Genomic DNA, 21446 nt, shown 5'->3' with positions numbered 1-21446 from the left:
ACTTTGAACTTACTGTATAAAAAGTCATGATTCCAACCACTCTGGGTCAGCACACCAACCCAGACACGCGCTGTGTAGGTCTGCTCACCGCCGGCTTACTGAATAAAACTCACTACACCACAGCAGACTTCTGAACTGGAGTTTATATTATTCTTTAATAGTGTTTAAGTTCCGGTTTGACCTTCCTGTTTCCCCATCTGCCCTGATCGTCTGCCCCTGTGTCTCGTTAACCCTTGTGTATATCTAGTCTTGTCTTCCCCCTGCTCCCTGCTGGTCCATACTGTTTGCTCCCTCTGTGTTTCCACAGTCATGTTTTTGTAGTCACGTTCATGTTCTGATTTTGTATCCTGCTCAGCAGCGTTTTTGGTTTAGTTTGAGTGAATAAATCAGTTTTTTTGGAACTCCTGCCTCCTGCTCTCCTGTATCTGGGTCCTACTCCAACCTCCCTGACAGAACGGACCAGCCAGCATGGACCCAGCAGGAGAGACTTTGGACTGGTGGAAATTTTTCCTCCAGGAAGCTAAAAAAACAAGGCCCTGTTGGCAGGAGCCTGATTCAGCCTTCCTGGGAACACACCTGGCTCTAGGTGGGCCCAAGAGCTGTCAGGCTAAATACAGGCAGGAATGGAGACGATGTTGGCATGGCGATGGCGACAAACCCCTCCCTTCCTTGTTCTGGACGCACCCCAGCCTGTCCCCGTTTCTCTGCCTGCGCCTCAGCCGACACCCAGGCCCCTGCCGAGGACCCAGTGTCCCCCAAAGCCAGCGCCGAGGACAGGGTGTCCCCATCAGCCGGCCCCTCGGACTCTTTGTCCCCCCGAAGCCGGCCCCTCGGACTCTTTGTCCCGCCGAAGCCGGCCCCTCGGACTCTTTGTCCCCCGAAGCCGCCCCCTCGGACTCTTTGTCCCCCGAAGCCGGCCCCTCGGACTCTTTGTCTCTGTTCTGATTTTGTATCCTGCTCAGCAGCATTTTTGGTTTAGTTTGAGTGAAAAAATCTGTTTGTTTTTTTGGAACTCCTGCTCTCCTGCATCTGGGTCCTCACTGCAACCTTTCTGACACTGCTATGAATAAAGATGTAAAGGCATGGTTGAAGAAGGAGCTGTTTTTACCAAAAACATGTCAAAGTAGTTCCATTAAGTAAAATAAAGGGAGTTTGTTCCCAAGTACTGTGATTACCTATATCTACCGCAGAACATAAAGCAAGGAAGTCAAATTAGCTGTTGTTCACCAGACGTATTTCTGTGCTATAATCTGCTTTAAATCCAAACTTTCTGCAAATATAATCCACTAATTTATGTGCAAGAGCTCTTATTAAAATTTTTGAAATGAAGGGAAAGGTGGATAAAAGGTTTATAATTGAATAAAATCACTACAAACAAATGTAGGCATTTAATTAAAATGTTTTTTACGCCAACGTTAAAAACCTAAAAGCTATACAGAACCTCCAAATAAGGATCGACTGATGGCATCTGATATTGAATTGTTGATTAAGGGTTTTTGAAGCATCTTCTTCAATTGGAGTCTGATTAAATAAAGAAGAGAAGCAGTGAAGATAGAGAGCAGTAATACGTGCTGCTGATGAGTCTGACAGGTGGAGATGGTTCTCATGTCACTTACCGACAGCAAACTCTGTGATTTAACTAAATAAATGGTGTGATTTTAATGTACATGTTGAAGTTACTTATCCACAGTGTTGGTGGTAATGTATCTTGGAAGTAACCATGGCATTTATGTTGTAGTTAGGGTCGCCAACTCCCTGAAAAATAAATTAGGGACACCTCATCAGCAGCCAACCCGACTGCCTTCACCCTTCCTGGCGTGGTGAATTTTTTTTAGACCCTTTTTTTGTGAGTGAAATTATTTTTTTAACTATTTGACTCGAACCTGTACGACGGAGTATTAGGGCCAAACTAAGACAAAAAAAAGCAACAATATTACTTTAATTTTGTAATTTTACGGCTTTATTCTCGTAATTTTACGACTTTATTCTCGTAATATTACAACTTTTTTTAACTATTTGACTCGAACCTGTACGACGGAGTATTAGGGCCAAACTAAGACAAAAAAAAGCAACAATATTACTTTAATTTTGTAATTTTACGGCTTTATTCTCGTAATTTTACGACTTTATTCTCGTAATATTACAACTTTTTTTCTCATAATATTACGACTTTATTCTCGCAACATTAGGCTATGACTTTATTCTCGGAATTTTACGACTTTATTCTCGTAATTTCCAATTTATTTTTTTTTGTCTTAATTTGGCCCTAATACTCCGTCGTAAACCTGAATTGAATTAGATGCATATTTTTGAATGCCATGAACACATGGAAAACAAATTAAGCAATTCACTTGCAAAATAACAAAATAAACTGAATAAAATAAGTATCTTTCTTAAACAGAAACCTGTCCTGCTTAACTTAAAATTGTATAAATTAATATAAAACAATAGAAAGAAAGCAGAACATTCATTTCGTAATAGTGCACATTTTTAGTGCAATAACAAAAGTGCAAACAGAAAGTCTGTAGAAAACTTGTAAACATATTTGTGCCTCAAAGGCCAAGACTGTAGTTACAGTTGTAGTAAAACAGAAAAAAATAACTTATGAACTCAACAGCTCAATGCCATTTTCCATTGGCATTTTATGACTATTTTTTGACTCTCACAGTAATACGGGACAAAGTGACCCAAAGACCCACACATTTTATTTATTTATTTTATTTCCACAAACCTTTTTTTATTATTTTTTTTTATATAAGACCCACAAATTTAAAAACCACAAATCTGTTCAGTTGAACCTGAACCTCAACATGAGTGGCACATACGTGATCAATAAAAGACCTCTTGGGAAACGAGTTGACCGGACTTCCTGCTTCCTGTTTTTTTGGACAAATCTGCTATTTGGATTAACATGTTATAAATATATATAATATAAAATAAATCACTTCAACAAGTTTCTTTGTAAATTTGTATCGGTCCTGATCATTAAAAAAATAAACCGTTCAACAGCTCAATGCCATTTTCCATTGGCATTTTATGACTATTTTTTGACTCTCACAGTAATACGGGACAATTTCAGGTCCCTTTTCAGCTCAATATGGGACTTTAGTTTATAAAAATGGGAAGATTCCATTTTTCAAGGGATGGTTGGCAACTCTAGTTGTAGTATTTCTACGCACAAAATACAACATTTCCTTCTGGAGAGGTTTTTCTAACATAGGCCACAGTTACATGATGTTTTTTAATTCAGAATTAATTATTCAGAATTAAATAATTACGAATTAAACTATTTTCCTTCGAGTTTACATGGAAATAGTAATTCCGAATTGAGGTTTACATGGAAAACACATTTGATCGGCTTTATCCAATTCCGCTTAAGGTCTGGGGGCTGGGAAGGTTCTGATTGGATAGGGGGGCGGACCGGAAGTTAAACTACCGGGAGAAAAACTAACTTAGTTAAAGCTTTCCCCCGTATATGAAAAAGTGTTTTTACCGAAATTATTTTTAAAGCTCTGGACTTAGCCGCTACAACTTTGAAAAGCTCACAAGTTTTAGTTTTCTTGCCATCTGTTCTTAATTATTTCCAGGCCCTCCAAGCTATTTATTAAATAAATGGTCTCTGCTCTTGACGACCGTTTACTGCGTGCTGCCATCTTGAAACTTTGTTTGGAAAACAAGCCCAGCGCGGAATATAAGGGTCATGGAGACAGACGGGCGAGGGAACGAGTAGAAAGAAAGACCGGAATGAATTTAAAGTGGAATGAGTGTTTACATGATCGCGGAATTATTCTATTCGGATTTAAAATCGGAATAAACCAGCCACTTACTTCGGAATTAAGTTTAATTCGGAATGGCCATTTTCATTCGGAATTAGGTGTTTACATGGTAATTTTTACTCATTTTAAATCGGATTTAATTTTTATTCTGAATTAAAGAGGACATAAAATTCCCATGTAAACTCATTGGCTCTCTATGACTTAGGAGGAATTTTCCTTGTACGGTCATATTTTCCACCTGAAAAGCAGAAGCTTTCTATGAAGCAAGACTCCATCTCAGTGAAATTGATATCTTTTTTTTTGTGTGTGAGAAATGCGTTGATTATCACACCAAGACAGCCTTGACAAGTAGTTCGGGGACAGCATCATCAACTTTATTTCTTGGCTACAGACGTTTTCCGCATCATTACTTTACCACACTTCCAAAATCTGCAACAATTAACGCAGGCCTATGCAGTAAATCATATTTAGACAGCAATTGACTACAAAATAAAAGCAGGAAACGAAGAGAGAGGTATCCAGCTGTCCTCTTTCATTTTTTGGAATCTAAACCACAGCTGTAAACATTTTAAAATGTGCACTTTTGAGCGATTTGACAAACCGCCAGTAATTTGATCAATCTGAAGACGCTTGAACCAACTCAGGTAATATTCAGGAAAAGCCTCTCCATTTGATTGACAGTTTTTGTTGTTCTGAAATAATTGGCTTTTGGATGTATATTGGCTGCAGAGCCGCTGTGAAAGACACTACATTAAAATTACACGGCTAGAGATCATCAGAACATGGCCAGTTTTTGAAGGACTAATGACAACCAATTTTCTGCTGTGTTTTATGGACTTAAATATTTGTCAAAGTTTAAGCTTTATGAGATCATTAAGAGAGCCTTTCCTCACTTCTTACTCCGCAAGAGTCTTAGTGATGTCACTGCTGCTGGATAAAGAAACGGGTCCACATTTCTATTATTTAAGCTTCTCCCACATTCTGTGCCTCTGTTCCACAGTTTTTCAGCATTTTGGGAACTTACCCTTCTTTCTGTTGCAAATGCATGAATAAAAACAGTATACAAGGCCTTTTATGGAAACCCTCTGACTAACAGAGTATAAAAACGGTTTTGAAACAGTTTTTACAATTAACAACATTGAAATAATGCAGTTTTTCCTATGAAATGGAAAATTAAAAAAAGATCCAGAAGAACACCGTAGCGGAGCATGTATACAACATTCCCTGGCATCATAGTAGAACGGGTCACCGCAATCAATACCACTGCACTGCAGAAACGATTAGATGCCTTTACTTAATATGTAAACACTCATCATGCTCAGCTTGTCACCATTTATGGTTTGAAGATGCAAAAGCTCTCGTCACTCTTCAGCCTACTCAGTAAAAGATGAAGATTTCCGTTCGTTCACTTTAAAGGATGTGACAAAATAAGACGCAGAATATGTTGAAAATTAGTAACAGTAATATATCCATGCATCCATCCATCCATCCATCTTCTTCCGCTTATCCGTTCCCGGGTCGTGGGGGCAGCAGCCTCAACAGAGATGCCCAGACTTCCTTCACCCCAGACACTTCCTTCAGCTCTTCCTCCAGCTCTTCCGAGGAGAGTCCGAGGCGTTCCCAGGCCAGCAGAGAGACATAGTCTCTCCAGTGTGTCCTGGGTCTTCCCCAGGGTCTCCTCCCGGTGGGACATGCCTGGAACACCTTCTTCTGGAGGCGTCCAGGAGGATCAGGTACAGATGCCCAAGCCACCTCAGCTGACTCCTCTCAATGTGAAGGAGCAGTGGCTCGACTCCGAGCTCCTCCCGGGTGACCGAACTCCTCACCCTATCTCTAAGGGAGCGTCCAGCCACCCTGCGGAGGAAACTCATCTCTAAGGGAGGAAACTCATCTCTAAGGGAGCGTCCAGCCACCCTGCGGAGGAAACTCATCTCTAAGGGAGCGTCCAGCCCCCCTGCGGAGGAAACTCATCTCTAAGGGAGCGTCCAGCCACCCTGCAGAGGAAACTCATCTCTAAGGGAGCGTCCAGCCACCCTGCGGAGGAAACTCATCTCTAAGGGAGCGTCCAGCCACCCTGCTGAGGAAACTCATCTCGTCCCGCTTGTATCCGCGATCTCGTCCTTTCGGTCACTACCCAAAGTTCATGACCATAGGTGAGGGTAGGTGTGTAGATTGACCGGTAAATCGAGAGCTTCACCTTTCGACTCAGCTCCCTCTTCACCACGACGGTCCGGTACATCGACCGCATTACTGCGGACGCTGCACCGATCCGTCTGTCAATCTCACACTCCATCGTTCCCTCACTCGTGAACAAGATCCCGAGATACTTGAACTCCTCCACCTGAGGCAGGACTTCTCCACCCACCCGGAGAAGTCACGCCACCCTTTCCCGGTGGAGAACCATGGCCTCGGTTTTGGAGGTGCTGATTCTCAAACCGCCCCAGCACATGCTGAAGGTCCCGGTCCGATGAAGCCAACAGGACAACGTCATCTGCAAAAAGCAGAGACGAAATCCTGTGGTTCCCGAACCGGATCCCCTCCGGCCCCTGGCTGCGCCTAGAAATCCTGTCCATAAAAATTATGAACAGGACCGGTGACAAAGGGCAGCCCTGCCGGAGTCCAACATGCACCGGGAACAAGTCTGACTTACTGCCGGCAATGCAAACAAGACTCCTGCTCCGATCATATAGAGACCAGACAGCCCTTAATAGAGGGCCTCAGAGTCCATATTCACTGAGTGGCCCCCACAGAATGGCATGAGGGACACGGTCAAATGCCTTCTCCAGATCCACAAAACACATGTAGACTGGTTGGGCAAATTCCCATGAACCCTCGAGCACCCTGCGGAGGGTATAGAGCTGGTCCAGTGTTCCACGACCGGGACAAAAACCGCATTGTTCCTCCTGAATCCAAGGTTCCACTATCGGCCATATTCTCCTCTCCAGTACCCTGGCGTAGACTTTCCCAGGGAGGCTGAGAAGTGTGATCCCCCTATAGTTGGAACACACTCTCCGGTCCCCCTTTTTAAACAGAGGGACCACCACCCCGGTTTGCCACCCCAGCGGTACTGTCCCCTAACTCCATGCAATGTCGCAGAGGCGTGTCAACCAAGACAGCCCTACCACATCCAGAGACTTGAGGTAATCAGGGTGGATCTCATCCACCCCCGGTGCCACTGAGGAGCTTATGAACCACCTCAGTGACCTCGGCTTGGGTGATCGATGAGCACGCCCCAGAGTCCTCACTCTCTGCTTCCTCAATGGAAGGCATGTCAGTCGGGTTGAGGAGATCCTCAAAGTGTTCCTTCCACCGTCCGACGATGTCCCCAGTCGAGGTCAACAGCTCCCCACCTGCACCATAAACGGTGCCGGCAGAGTACTGCGTCCCCCTTCTGAGGCGCCGAACGGTCCACCAGAACTTTCTCGAGGCCGACCGAAAGTCTTCTTCCATGGCCTCACCGAACTTCTCCCAGACCCGAGTTTTTGCCTCCAGGACCGCCCGAGCCGCGGCTTGCAAAAAATAAGAGTTTATTCTAGAAATATGTCCAATGTTCTCAGTTTTTTTTTTTCTTACACTTTTCAGACAACAGAAAAATGGAAATCAAAGATTCGGGTTCAAGTGTCTTTGCATTTGGAAAAAAAAAAACTTGTATTATTTTAAGGAGGGTGAGGATTTGGAAGAAATTGCTTCGCTAAAGAAAAGTGACATCCACTCCTGTTGTTTAAGCTTCTCATTAGGTTACGGCATTGAGCACAAAGAAATAATCTTATCTAGCTTAAGTGAATGCTGACACAGAAAAAAAAGAAGAAGTGCACTGCGTTGAAGTTATTGTCCCTGAACTTTCTTTTTTTTTTATATGCTGGGAACTTTTCTGTTAATTCATGATCACTAATTACCTCAAACAGATAAGAAGAGATGTCAGATGCACATGAAGCGCAGAGGTTTAGACTGGATTCCATTATAACTGTCAAGTTAGTCCCATTTACTTTGAGCTTTCAGTCTAATTGAAGCACAAAAGAAAGAGATTGAAGACCGAATTGTACCCTACGGCCAATTTAGCATTGACAGATACACAATTGCAATACAGCTGCTGCCTTTGGACATGTATGCTGTCGAAGCTCTGCTCTCAGTTACCATGAAACATGATGAGCTGGTTATTTAGGATGAAAAAACGCTTTATTGCCTATGACACAATCATTCATCCTACACTAATGAACAACAGCAGATACATTGCAGACACAAAGTGTTTTACATGTGCTTTCTTCTTCATCATCATGTTTTTGATGCCTTTTCACTCGTCTGAACCACAGAAAGAGACCTTGGGTGTTTTAACTACTGCTGGTTTTGCTGTCTGAGGTTATGCTTCCCAACAGGTTTGGGGGAGGAAGAGTGAGCATCGTCTTTAGTTTAAATAAGGCCTACCAGAACAAGTGAACCAGCAACTACAACTGCAGCCCCCTGGGACCATTTGGGAGGCTTGGATGCCTTGCCCAAGGGCATTTCATCTGGGAATAGTCTGATCGTTCACTGTCATTTTTTTTAAATGCCCTTCTGCAGGTTAAGGAAGTTAAATCGATGACTTTCTGAGCCAGGCCCCCCCTGGAGACTCCCAGCCACAGTTGCTGTTAACAGACATGTGCTACAACAACATGTCTCTTTCTTTCAAGCAGTGCCTTTCTATACACATAAAATCTTCTTACAGCTATTTCTGGATTTTTATGTTGTATCCCTGATATAGTGATCTATAAATGTACTGAGGAATATTTCAGTTCAGTCAGTGTTTCCCAGAGAAATAAAGAAAACCGTGTATGGAATTAGTCTGACTGAAATCATAGTTTTTAAAATGCATAAAACTAGTGTAGTCCCGATCAATCGGGCCCAAAATACTCAATATACCCTAAAGCAATATAAAATAATCTTTTAAAACTAGAGTTGTTTCCAAATACTTAAAAATAGTCACAGCATTGTCAGTTTGGAGAATCGGAGAGGAAGTGTGAGAGCTATAGGCTAAGTCTCAAAATTTGACAAAATGGCACTTTTATACAGCAACACTTTTACATTTCATAATTACACAGTCCCTTTAACATGGTCTGCTTGACGGTGTAATCAGTACTCGAGTTGTAAAAAAAAATCAGGGGGGATGGTGGATTTTATCATATGGGGACAGATAATTTGTGCTGATTACAAAATTATAATATATTACAAATAATAGCAGTGACCAAAACACCTGCAGAAATACTGCAGGAATGACATAGCAGCAGTTAAATGCAGCCTTCTGTAAGCTTTAAATATCCACTGGACTTACATCAAATACATCAAAACACAACAATAAAAAACACTTTTCTGAACTTATCAATATGACTCTGTCCTTCACAGGATAAGTAACATGGATCACTGCAAAAACTAAAAATCTTAACAAGAATATTTGTCTTATTTCTAGTTAAATGTCTCATTTTAGTAAAAAAATATCATTACATTAAAACAAGACTCATCACTGGAAAAAACAACAATTTTCACCTGTTTCAAGTAGATTTTCACTTGAAATAAGTAGAAAAATCTGTATGTGGAACAAGATTTTTTTGCTTGTAATGAGAAGATAAATCTTGTTCCACTGGCAGATTTTCCTACTTATTTCAAGTGAAAATGTACTTGAAACAGGTGAAAATTGTCAAATAAGTTATTTTTCTGGTGATGACTCTAAATGTTGAAATAGCAGTAAAACCACATTCATTTATGAAATGACATAAGGGATGGAAAGGGGGGATGGTAGTTTTACAGGGGGGTGATTTGGACCGTTTTTATTTCAGGGGGGATGCCATCCCCCCTCATCCCCCCTCAACTCCAGTACTGGGTGTAATACAGGGGACTGTGTTGACTTTGGTTTTCCACAAGAAGCAAACTGTAGTAACCTGCTCAAAAAGTGATTACGTAAATATATCATATAAATCACTCACTCAAACTGCAATGAAATTGATGAGGTTTGAGTCTCCCTTCTAAATTCCTCATTGATTGTCTAAACAGAGTTGTGACTGCAGTCTACAGTTGGCAAGTAGTACATTACAATCAAACTTTAAATAAATAAATAAATCACGTTCTGTAGCAATCCAGCAAAGTAAAATAAGACTTGGATCTATGCTGGCCTTAGATTACTTTATAATACAGTTCTAAAAAGTGAAGTCATCTGAGGGTAAGGAGCCCCAGAGAAGGTTGTAGTTCAGGTTTCAGGCACTTCATCCACCAGATTTCCTGTCTGCTAAAGTGCTGATTGGAGTGGAACCGAAGCAATCTGGCCTTGGCTTCAATAAATTTCCCACCACATTGGGAAGGCAATAACTTTACAATTGTCTAAGGGAAGATTAGATAAGGAGGATAAACTTTCTTTTATCAATGCAACAGTAAACTATATGTAAGGTATTTGATAGATTTTAGTCCAGATTACAAATTGAGGTTTTTATGAAGCTTTCTTCATGCCGTTTTCAAAAGGTTTTATCCAAACTGTCCTGTTATATTTTGTTAAATCGATTTGGACGGAGCAAATCCATGTGATTATTGAAAATTAACAGCCATCCTACACAAATACTACTTATTAGGGCCCGAGCACTTACAGTGCGAAGGCCCCCTAAACGTGCACCAAAAGTCACCAAATTTTGCACGCAAGCCAGGCCTGGTGAAAAGTTTGATATTTAATGGTCTGCATTAATGGGCGTGGCCTAATGGTTCAACAGCGCCCCCTAGAAAACGTTGTGCCTCAAGCCCCACAATACGGTTTGATGGCCGAAACCGAACAGGAATCGGCCATTTTGAATAATTCTGGCGCAATTTATGTCATTCCTTCGGCAGTTAATGCGTCCCGAACCGTAACGTGCACCCAGGTGTGTTATACATCAAAATGTGCGTCTAGATCCTGCGACGACGGGCATTACTTTTCTCAGAAAAAGCATTATCATGGCGACGATAGACGCCCCTTCATCTGATTGGTCCATATTAGATAGTCCCTTTTCTCTGCCATAACTTTTGAACGGGTTGTGATAGACATGTGGGTGGTTTCATCAGACTCGGTATTGAGTACTTGACCTTCATTGGCCTGCATTAGCCCCGCCCCTTCTTCTGATTGGTCAATATTTGATAGTCCCTATTTACTGCTATAACTTTTGAATAGTTTCCCCTAGAGAGTCGTTGGTGGTGTCATCGGACATGGTTTTGAGTCCTTGAACATAATTGCTGCAAATTAGCCCCGCCCCTTCATCTGATTGGTCGATATCTGATAGTTCCTAATTTCTGCCATAACTTTTGAATGGTTTGATATAGAGAGTCGTGGCTGGTTTCATCCACTAAATGTCCAGACCTGAAGAATCTACATCAAGTCATACAAGCTTCCACTGCAGTCTGAACGTGCACAAGGGTGCGAGGGCCCGTTCATTGCTGCTTGCAGCTTTAATTAGTTTTGACACTTGAAATAGAGTATGTTCTATCGAAGGGGTCGTCTCTCTAAAGAGTCCTGAAGCCAATTTTCATTTTATTTCGAGAATGTCTGTTTAGGCGAGCCAAAACTTGGGCTTCAAAGGTTAAGTGACGGCATGGTGATCGAACGGTTGAGAGAATGAGAACGTACAGCTCTGCCCAATAATACATGCCCCACTTTGGTCCAAAACTATTCCTTCAGTTATAACAATCTCAGATGTTGTCTGCACAGTTACAGTTATATACTGTTGGACTGGAGACATCATTTCATTAAAAAAAAAAAAAAATAGGTAGATGTGGTCTGTGCTGATTAAAAACTAGATGGCCTTTAGAATTACCAATAAAATACTACAAAACTTCAGGAAATTTTGATATGGGCATGCCCTACCGCCCATTCATCCCCTCTTGCTGCTTTGGTTTGGGGCTGTAGTGGTTGTGTTCGGGGCGGTTCTATGTCAGTTTGAGGTGTTTACGGTTGTATTGCATTCATTCCTGTGCTCCTGTGGTTTAGGGTTGTTAATAATAATATAAATAAACCACATCCCCTGCTTCAAGGTTGTGTGGTTCAAGGTGATTAATAATGGCCAAGAAGTAGTTTAGGGTTGTTAATTAACTGTTAAAAGGTTGTCAATAAACCTTTGGGGATGGGGCCCTTTGGCAGGCATTTTGACTTAAAATGTATGTAAATCACAGCTTCATGAAATTTGAATATGTTGTAGTCGAGATATGAAACATTTGATTCGAATCATGTCCTTACAATAACCTGTTGTGTAGCAACAACCGTCCAAAGTTAAATGGAAATTTTTTTTAAATTGAAAGTTAAATATCGCAAAAAATGTAATAATTGGCATAATGAGGTTGTACACTCCTTTAATGCCAAGCGGGCCGAGTGTTTTTCCCTCAGTTTAAGTTCACGCTTTAATTTCATGTAAGAAGTGCAATATCCATTCTTTGTGCTTTAATTTGAAGAAATCTGATGATGTGCTTTTATTTTGACATGCAAGAATGGTAAGCTTTTATGTTGAAATAGTATCGGTGTGTAGCAATGCGTTATGGGATAAAGAAGCACCATTTGCTGTCTTCATCCTTTTTGACACCCTCGAAAGCAATTGCTGTAAGTTTGAACAACATTTATTACCTATGTACAGTTTTGATTGATTTTTGTGAAGTTTGATGTTAAAATAATTCATTTTGGTGAACATTGATAATGTTAATGCATCTTAATATATGCATCTTAATATATGACCAGCATATATTGCGTCGCTAAGTGATGTTAGCAGTTATTGGCCAACCTTGTTAAATAGATAGAGTAATTTTGCTATGATAGCTAAGAAATATTTGTCTTTTTGTTTTCTGTTTATTACAGTTTCACTCGTAATTTTCACCTTTCATGCTGAAGATTATTGCTAATAAAAGGAGCAAGGCACTCGCTTTCCTGACTCGTGAAAATCGAGTTTGGCTGTCTGTTCAACTTCGTTAACATACTGGAAGTATTTAAACAGGAGTGTTTGAACATTTTAACGATGTCTCTATGATAAAGTATGGCCGAGTAAAAAGGTACAGAAATGTTGCCCTTTTTTTGCTTGCTAGCCGCTAGCATTGCCACGGTAACACTTTTGACTGAGAAAAGTAATGCCCATCGAGGCATGATGGAGACGATGTATGCCATGCATGGGTGCACGTTGCGGTTCGGGCCGCATTAACGGACGAAAAGGTGGCAGAATAAGAAGAAGAGGAGGAAAGGGAAACCTTTTCTGGATAATAATATATAGCCTTAATTTTTCAGGTTTTCTTGGGCGTGTTTTATTTTTTGGGGATTTTTTTCTTCCACATCAGAGCGGGGTCATACTGTACACCCGCTGCGGCGCAGTGGGATTTTTGCGACTTTAGCTTTCTAGCAACATTGCCCTTTGGGCCGTTTTGGACGATTGCAATATGGTCATGCCACTACTTGGCATGCCCATAATCATCCATAGGTTTTGGTCAGTGCAGAAAAATTAGCTAACCGTGTGACAAGTGAAGTTAAAGGAGATCAGAATGATTTGAAAATTGTTCGCATTAACAAGATTTGATTTGATTTGATTTGCACGTTACGGTTCGGGCCGTAATAACTGTCGAAGGAATGGCATAAATTGCTCCAAAATTACGTGATTAATTCAGAATGTTCAAAATGGCCGACTTCCTGTTCGGTTTCAGCCATGGCGCCAAGAGACTTTTCTTTAAGTTGCACCATGATACAGGTGTGTAGCGATTTTCGTGCATGTACGTCAAACCGTATTGTGGGGCTTGAGGCACAAAGTTTTCTAGGGGGCGCTGTTGAGCCATTTTGCCACACCCATTAATGCAAACCATTAAATATCAAATTTTTTGCCCGGCCTGGCTTGCGTGCAAAATTTGGTGACTTTTTGGGCACGTTTAGGGGGGGAAAAAGGCCCTCCTTTCGTCAGAAGAAGAATAATAAAGAATTCCTACAGATACAATAAGGCCTTCGCACTGTAAGTGCTCGGGCCCTAATAATATGATAAAAATAAAAAATAAAAATACAGTTCAGAAATACACTAACAAACATCACAAAAAGATTTACATTGACAACATACAGTCTATAAAATTAACAACATTTAACAAATCAGCAAATTTAACAAACATCACAAAAAGATTTACATAGACAACGTACAGTCTATAAAAGTACCAGCCATTAGCAAATCAGCAAATTTAGCAAATAATTTAGCAAGCAAATAGCAGCAAAGCATAGTCTTAATCCAATCAGATATAGTGACATGTGATTTTGTGGGGGATCATTACACATATACAGTGTCAAAAAACACACTCAGATACAGCAAGACACACCGTAAATAAGTAATTCATGGTTACGCTACCTTTTGTAAGCTATGTGTTTCTTCACTTGTTTTTTGAAACTGACCTTGCTCTGGGTTTTAGAAAGAACAATTTAGTCTGTAGAAATTAGTGGTGTAAAAAAACAACGTAATGTTTTATTTACTGTATGAGGTGGGTATTAAAAATTGGAGTTAATATTTGGACAGTGATGCTCACTAATGGGTTTATTACATTTGATGTAAATGTCCTCCTGGATCGTTGACAGGAGCTGAACTAGTCTCAGATATCCAAGGCTTAGCTATCCAAGTGTTTCACATGTTAATGGTTTTTCAGATGTGGCCTGCATGGCAAAGAAAAGGGAAAAAAAGGGCCATTTAGACAGTATCTTGTTATACATGTATATTTATGAAGAGAAATGCCGCAGAGCCAGCAGAGCCTTTTATTTATTCGTCTCAAAGCGGTAGTTACCTCTATTTACAGAATAAAAGACTGACCTGTTGATAAATCATAAGCATACGCAGCAGCGAGACCTCAGGGACGGCACCATTATACACATCTGATAGTTAATACATCTAACAAGAACCTTATCTGAGGTCACCGAGCAAAACAAAGTATGATAAATGCTGGATTGTGCAGTCATCTCTTTTCATAAATGCTGTGGTAGGAAGTTTCATTTGCACCTGGGAAAATTTGAAAGAAAGTGAAAGACTAAAAGAAGCATTTGTTGGACATGTATTGAAGAATCCATTTCCTGTTCAGCAAATATATTAATGAGGATGAAAGGTTTAATGTTTGATATGAACTTTAAAGTTATCAGTTAAGATCACAAGCAATAGGAATCAGGTGCAATGAGGTAACAATAAAAGTATTGTCAGGTATTAAACTTAAATATTTGCTGAGGGATTTTTGACAGCAGCTGTGCAAAATTATTACTCACGGCTGAAAAGTAATGCTTGAAGAAAGAAAAATAAATGAAATCTCCCCATTGGCGGTGTTCCTTTATTGGGCGGATTCACACACAAATGGATTGTTTTAAATGTAATTTTTCAGGCAGAAACAGAGTTTCCGAGTTAGGAGGATTGTAATAGTAAGTTATGGACTCCTAGCATGTCCGTAACTTATTACAATCAATATCACTTCTATTAGCTGAGCGGTAGCGGATGATTAGAGACAGTAGCCTTTTCACTGACCGCGGCATATGTTCCACTTAGAAAAGGGACAGAGGCGACACATTTACAACAACTACAATGTATGTTCAAGCTGTTACAAGTTCTTTTAAACTGTGGCTGCCTACCCATGAGACCTGCAACTAAATATTTATGTTCAAACGCTTCATTCAGTAATTCATTGGAAATGTGACTTATTGAAATAAAGAAACGGTTCATAATTCTCAGCCTCTAGCCGTGCCTTCACTTTGACAAATGTACCGGAATCCTTTAAAAAAAAAATGTTGGATATGAATACTGGTTTTAAATTGACTAGTTTGAGCCCGGTCTTGGTCTCAGACTCGGATCATTGAGATGCCGTTGCACACCAAGGTGACCAGTTCTTCAGTGTAATCGGATTACTGTAATGGTAAATAATGTAATTTCAAGTTGATAATTGTGTCTTTTAATATGTAAAATACAGGTTTAATCTCCAAATTCAGTCAAATTTAAATCAGTAACATTTACTATTCCTGACTTTTCTGAGGTTGGAGGCTGGTTATTCTAGAGGCTGCCTCCAAAAGCGACCCATTCTCCATTGACTCCCATGTTAAAATGTCCAACTTTAGAGCAAAAATAAACATATTTATAGCCAGGTTCAAACAAACATTTTGGTTTTGATTGATTGATTTCATACCCATGATAAATCTGAGGGGGGTTGATTTTTCTTTTTTTGCCACACCAGAAGTATCAAGCTTACGGAAGGGTATTAGGGCCAGGCAGGAGAAAAATAAAAATAATATTTTAGAGGAGGAAGATTTTTTTTTCATTATGCGCTTTGAGAAAAAAGTTGAAATGTGGCGAAAAAAGTCAAAATGTCGAGAATAATGTTGAAGTACAATTTCGAGAAAAAAGTTGAAATTTCACAATTTTTCTCAACATTTCAACTTTATTCGCACACATTTTGAGTGCATAATGAAAAAGAAATCTTCCTCCTCTAAAATATTTTTTTTTATTTTTCACCAGCCCTGTGAGGAACCAGAGCGGCAAACTGGACCCGGATGATGATGAGGTGTAAAGAAGACCCCGCAGAGCGTGTATTGCCAAAACAAAAGGCTTTTTATTTTCTCCAAAAATCACAAAGATATACAGGCAAACTCCGAATTCCAAAATCTGGCACATCCACTCAGCGCCCCAAGGGCTGAATGTGGCTTCTTTAAATACTGAACAGGTGCCAACTTAATTGGGGCAAACCATTACTTGAGGGGGGACACCAACCACATAACTGTCCCCAACTGCTGTAAAACCTCACCAAAAATATAGTATAATCATCAATAATAAATATACTTTAAACACTTTATATAATGTATACATATCTAATACAATTTAATATAATTATTAGTACAAACATAAATATACCAAAAACTAATCACCCCTGGGCAACCATGGGCTATGCCCACCCGGGCCCCGTCTCAATAAAGCCCGCAGCGGCGCACGCTTCCGCTGCGGAGCAGGGGGAGACGTGTAGGTGAGTGTGTGAGTGTGTGCGTGTATGCGAGTATCTGAATGTTTGTGAGTCCGTATGCTATATTAGCGTTGTCAGCTGTGGATGGGTGAAAATGAGACGAGTAGTGGGTACCTCACTACCCGCCAGGATGAAAGTGTGGAGAGAACTTTTACATGTGAGTTGTAGGTGTGGTGAAAGTGAGTCGGAGCGCTCCGCGCTCCCGACGCCGGCACGTGCCACACACATTTACAGTCCAGTGAGAAGGGGAGGGATTGCTCACGTTCTCACATTTCCCTCCTCCTCTGGAGTCTCGCCAACAGGGTGGCGAGACAAGAAGTCTGCCACAGTGTTCTGCGTGCCTGCCCGGTACTGCACCGTAAAGCGGTACGGCTGCAGTGCCAAGAACCAGCGGGTGACACGGGCGTTGGAGTCTTTCATGCGGCCCAACCACTGCAAGGCGCGGTGGTCGGTCTCCAAAGAAAAGTCTCTTCCAAGCAGGTAATATTGTCCAGTGCCCACTTCACGGCCAGGCACTCCAGCTCAACCGCTGCGTACCTGGTCTCCCGGGCAAACAGTTTGCGGCTTATATAAGCCACCGGCTTCTGGTCCTCTCCCTCACCCTGGAGCAGCACAGCCCCAAGACCAACGCCAGACGCATCGGTCTGGACTGTGAAGTGCTGTCCAAAATCAGGGCTCTGGAGGACCGGGTCTTTGCAGAGCGTCCCCTTCAGGTCCAGGAACGCCTGTTCCTGCTCCTCTCCCCACTGAACCTGGGAGGAGCCTGACTTCCTGGTCAAGTCTGACAATGGGGCTGCTCGATGGGCGAAGTTCGGCACAAACCGACGGTACCAGCCCACCAGTCCCAGGAATGACCGGATGTCCTTCTTGGTCCGGGGCCTTGGGCAGTCCAGCACCGCCTGCACCTTGTCCTTTTGTGGCCGGATTACACCCCGGCCCAGCACATGGCCAAGGTACTGCACCTCCTCCTTTGCCAGGGCGCACTTCTGTGGGTGGACGGTCAGTCCCGCCTGCTGTATGCGCCTCAACACCTCACCCAGATGACACAGGTGGTCCTCCCAGGTGTTGCTGTACACCACCACATCATCCAGGTAGGCAGCAGCAAAAGAGTCCGTACCAGCCAATACAATGTCCATGAGTCTTTGGAAACTGGCTGGTGCCCCCTGCAGACCAAAGGGCATCACCAAAAACTGAAACAGTCCATGAGGGGTCCGGAAGGCTGTGCAAGGTCTGGCCTCCTTGGTTAGAGGCACCTGCCAGTACCCCTTACACAAGTCCAGTGTAGTAATATATGATGCCTTCCCAAGGCGCTCGATCAAGTCCTCCAGCCTGGGCATGGGGTAAGCATCAAAATGCGACTGGGCATTCACCCGCCGAAAGTCAATGCAGAAGCGCATGGTGCCGTCCTTCTTGGGCACCAGCACCACAGGGTTGCTCCACTCACTGGAGGACCTCTCAATCACCCCCAAGGCCAACATCTCCTCCACCTCTGTCCTGAGGGATGAAAGGAGACGTTCCGGCACCCGGTACATCCGCTGCCTTACCGGGGTAGTGTCTTTGAGAGGGATGGAATGCTCCACCACCATGGTGAAGCCTGGCCTCTCTTGGAATAGGCCAGCAGGGATAATGGCTTCCAGCTCCCCCTGCTGGGTGTAGGACAGATGAGACAGGTCAAGGGTGCCTGACTGCTGGCCGGTGGGGAAGAACTGCTCGGGACACTCCTCCTCCTCTGCCACAGCCTGGACCCGAAGCTGCAACCCTGGCCGCCTCTCATGCCACTCTTTTAACAGGTTGACATGGAAGGTCTGCCTCGGCTTTCTCCTCCCAGGAAGGTCGATCTCGTAGGTTGCTGGACCCATCTTCCGCACCACCTCGTAGGGCCCCTGCCACCTGGCGAGGAGCTTGTTCTCTGTAGTGGGAAGAAGAAGGAGAACCTTCTGACCTGGGTGAAGGGTCCTCTGCCGGGCCGCCTTGTCGTACCACGACCTCTGTTGTGTCTGGGCCAGCTCCAGGTTCGTCCGCACCATCTCCGCCATCTCCTCCATCTTGTCCCTCATCTTCAGGACGTGGGCCAGAATGCTGCAGGTCTTGGGTGTCCCGGGTCCCTCCCAGGTTTCTCTCAGGACATCCAAGGGACCTCGAACCTGTCTGCCATAAAGAAGCTCAAAGGGTGAAAAGCCCGTAGAGGCCTGGGGGACCTCACGGTAGGCAAAAAGCAAAAAGGGCAACCAGCGATCCCAGTCCTTCCCGTTGCTTGCCACAAACTTTCTCAACATGCCCTTCAAAGTCTGATAGTACCTCTCCACCAGGCCATCGGTCTGAGGGTGGTATGGAGTGGTCCTAATGCCCTTTATGCCCAACAAACCATATACCTGCTGCATAGTCTTGGAGAGGATAGCAGTGCCCTGGTCTGTGAGGACCTCCTGTGGGATTCCCACCCTAGAGAACAACTGTAACAAGGCCTGCGCAATGGGACGCGCAGATACTTTGCGCAGAGGAAAGGCCTCTGGGTAGCGAGTTGCATAGTCACATATTACCAAGATGTACCGGTAACCAGTTTGCGTTCTCTCCAGGGGGCCCACAATGTCCATGGCTATGCGAGAAAAGGGCACCTCAATGACCGGAAGTGGCTGAAGAGGGTAAGGGCTTGTCTTCCTCTTACTCGTTAGCTGACATTCTGGGCATGATTTGCAGTAGTTCAGGACATCACCATAGAGGCCTGGCCAATAGAACCTGGCTGCAACTCTCTCATGGCTCTTGGTGTTGCTTAGGTGTCCCGCCCACGGTATTTTGTGACCCATAGCTAGAACCTGTTCCCTGAGGTGTTTGGGCACCACTAGCTGCTCGGCCCTGCCCTCTCCTGGCTCATGATATAACAGTCCATCTCTCAAACTGTAGCTTTCCCCAGACAGAGTAGGAGAGACTCCTGTCTGGACACCATCAATGTGGGTAACCCTTGCAAAAGCTTTCTGAAAAGTGGGGTCTTCCTTCTGCAGCTGCGCAAAATTGTGGGGAACTTCCCCCCACATATCTGACTGTGTGAGTGGTAACTCCTCACTTCTCTCTACCGTCCCCACAAGCTTTTCCCGCCTGCACTGCATGCGGGACTTCCTAGCCCTCGGGCTGATGGGAGCGGAGTTGTCCTCATTAGCAAATGGCAACTCGGCTAGGTCATTGGACTCAGGCTCACCAGTGACTGCTTCAGGGACCTGTGCTCGGTTCTGGGACCTAGTCACGACCATGCTGACCGGCTGGCTTGTTTGTACCAGCTCAGGTAGGACCAGAATATCTTGGCCAATGACCATCGAATGGCTCAGTCCCTTAACCACCCCCACAGTGATCTGATAAGTCTGGCCTCCGACCTCTAGGTAGACTTCAGCTACAGGGTACTCATGTTCATCACCATTCACACACAAAACCCTCAGTTTCCCACCCGGTATAAAGTCTCTCTTCTCCACTAGATGGGGCTGCACTAGAGTCTGTGTGCTTCCAGTGTCCAGTAGAGCAATGGCACTCTTCCCATTAACTAGGACTGGTGCAGTCTGTAACCTCTCCACAAGGCCTGTATCCCCCTCTCCTGGTCGTGGGATACAGCAATGGCTGGAGTGCATGGGCTTTCTGTTGGGACACTCAGGCCTAATGTGGCCCTCCTGATGGCAGTGGTAACATACCACAGACCCACTAGATTTCTGACCTGGGGCATCTCTGGGCTTCACTGGTGTAGGTGAACTTCGGGCAGGCTGTCTACTGGGCTCCTTAGGCTTTGGACCACTCCCATAACCAGACCCCTCAGACCTACCTTGAGCTGCAGGTCTTGGCTGGGCCTCCATCCTGAAGGTCCTGTGTCCACGCCGAGCCGCCATGAAACTCTCCACCAGTTCTGCTGCCCGCTGACCATCCTGGGGATCGTGCTCCTTCACCCAGACTCTGATGTCGGGGGTCAGAGTACGAAGAAACTGCTCCATGATGAGGATCTCGGAGATCTCGCCGACCGTCTTGGTTGCTGGCCGGATCCACTTGAGGAGATCCTTGAGGCGTGTGTACAGCTCCCGGGGCGTCTCTCCAGGCCTGATGTCTGGCTCCCGGAACCTCCTCCGGTACACCTCCTCATTGATCGCGAATTTCTTCAGGATTGCCTCTTTCACACGATCATAGTCCATTGCATCATCTGAGTCCATAGCAACATAAGCACTACGCGCTCTGTCAAACAGATAGGGCACCAGTAACACCGCCCACTCCTGTCTTGGCCAGCGGTATGCCGTAGCCAACCTTTCAAATGTGGTAAGGTATTGTTCGATATCATCCCCCTCCTCAAACCTGGGGATCGCAGCCCTGGACCAGGTCACTGGTGCCACTGGTGCAGGTGCCATGGCCGCCGGTGCTGCTGCTGCAGGATCGGGAGCCACCGGGAATGCTGCCACAGCTGGTGATGCTGGAACTGGTGCTGCTGCTGCTGCTGCTGCTGCTGCTGCTGCTGGTGGATCGGGAGCCACAAGAGGTGCTGCGGGAGCTGCTGCTGCTGCTGGATCGGGAGCCACGAGAGGTGCTGCCAGGACTGGTGCTGCTGGGGGGCCCCCCAGTTGAAGCCCAGGCGGGGGTAGAGGTGGACGCCTGCGATCAGCATCAACGTCATCCCGGAGCTGGTTAAGCTGGTTCTGGACGCCGCTCCAACGCTGCTCCTGCTTCCGTGCCTCCCTCTCCTGG

Source organism: Cololabis saira, chromosome 13 (genome assembly GCF_033807715.1).
Source record: "Cololabis saira isolate AMF1-May2022 chromosome 13, fColSai1.1, whole genome shotgun sequence".
NCBI classification, from domain to species: domain Eukaryota; kingdom Metazoa; phylum Chordata; class Actinopteri; order Beloniformes; family Belonidae; genus Cololabis; species Cololabis saira.
This window is presented reverse-complemented; position numbering follows the sequence as displayed.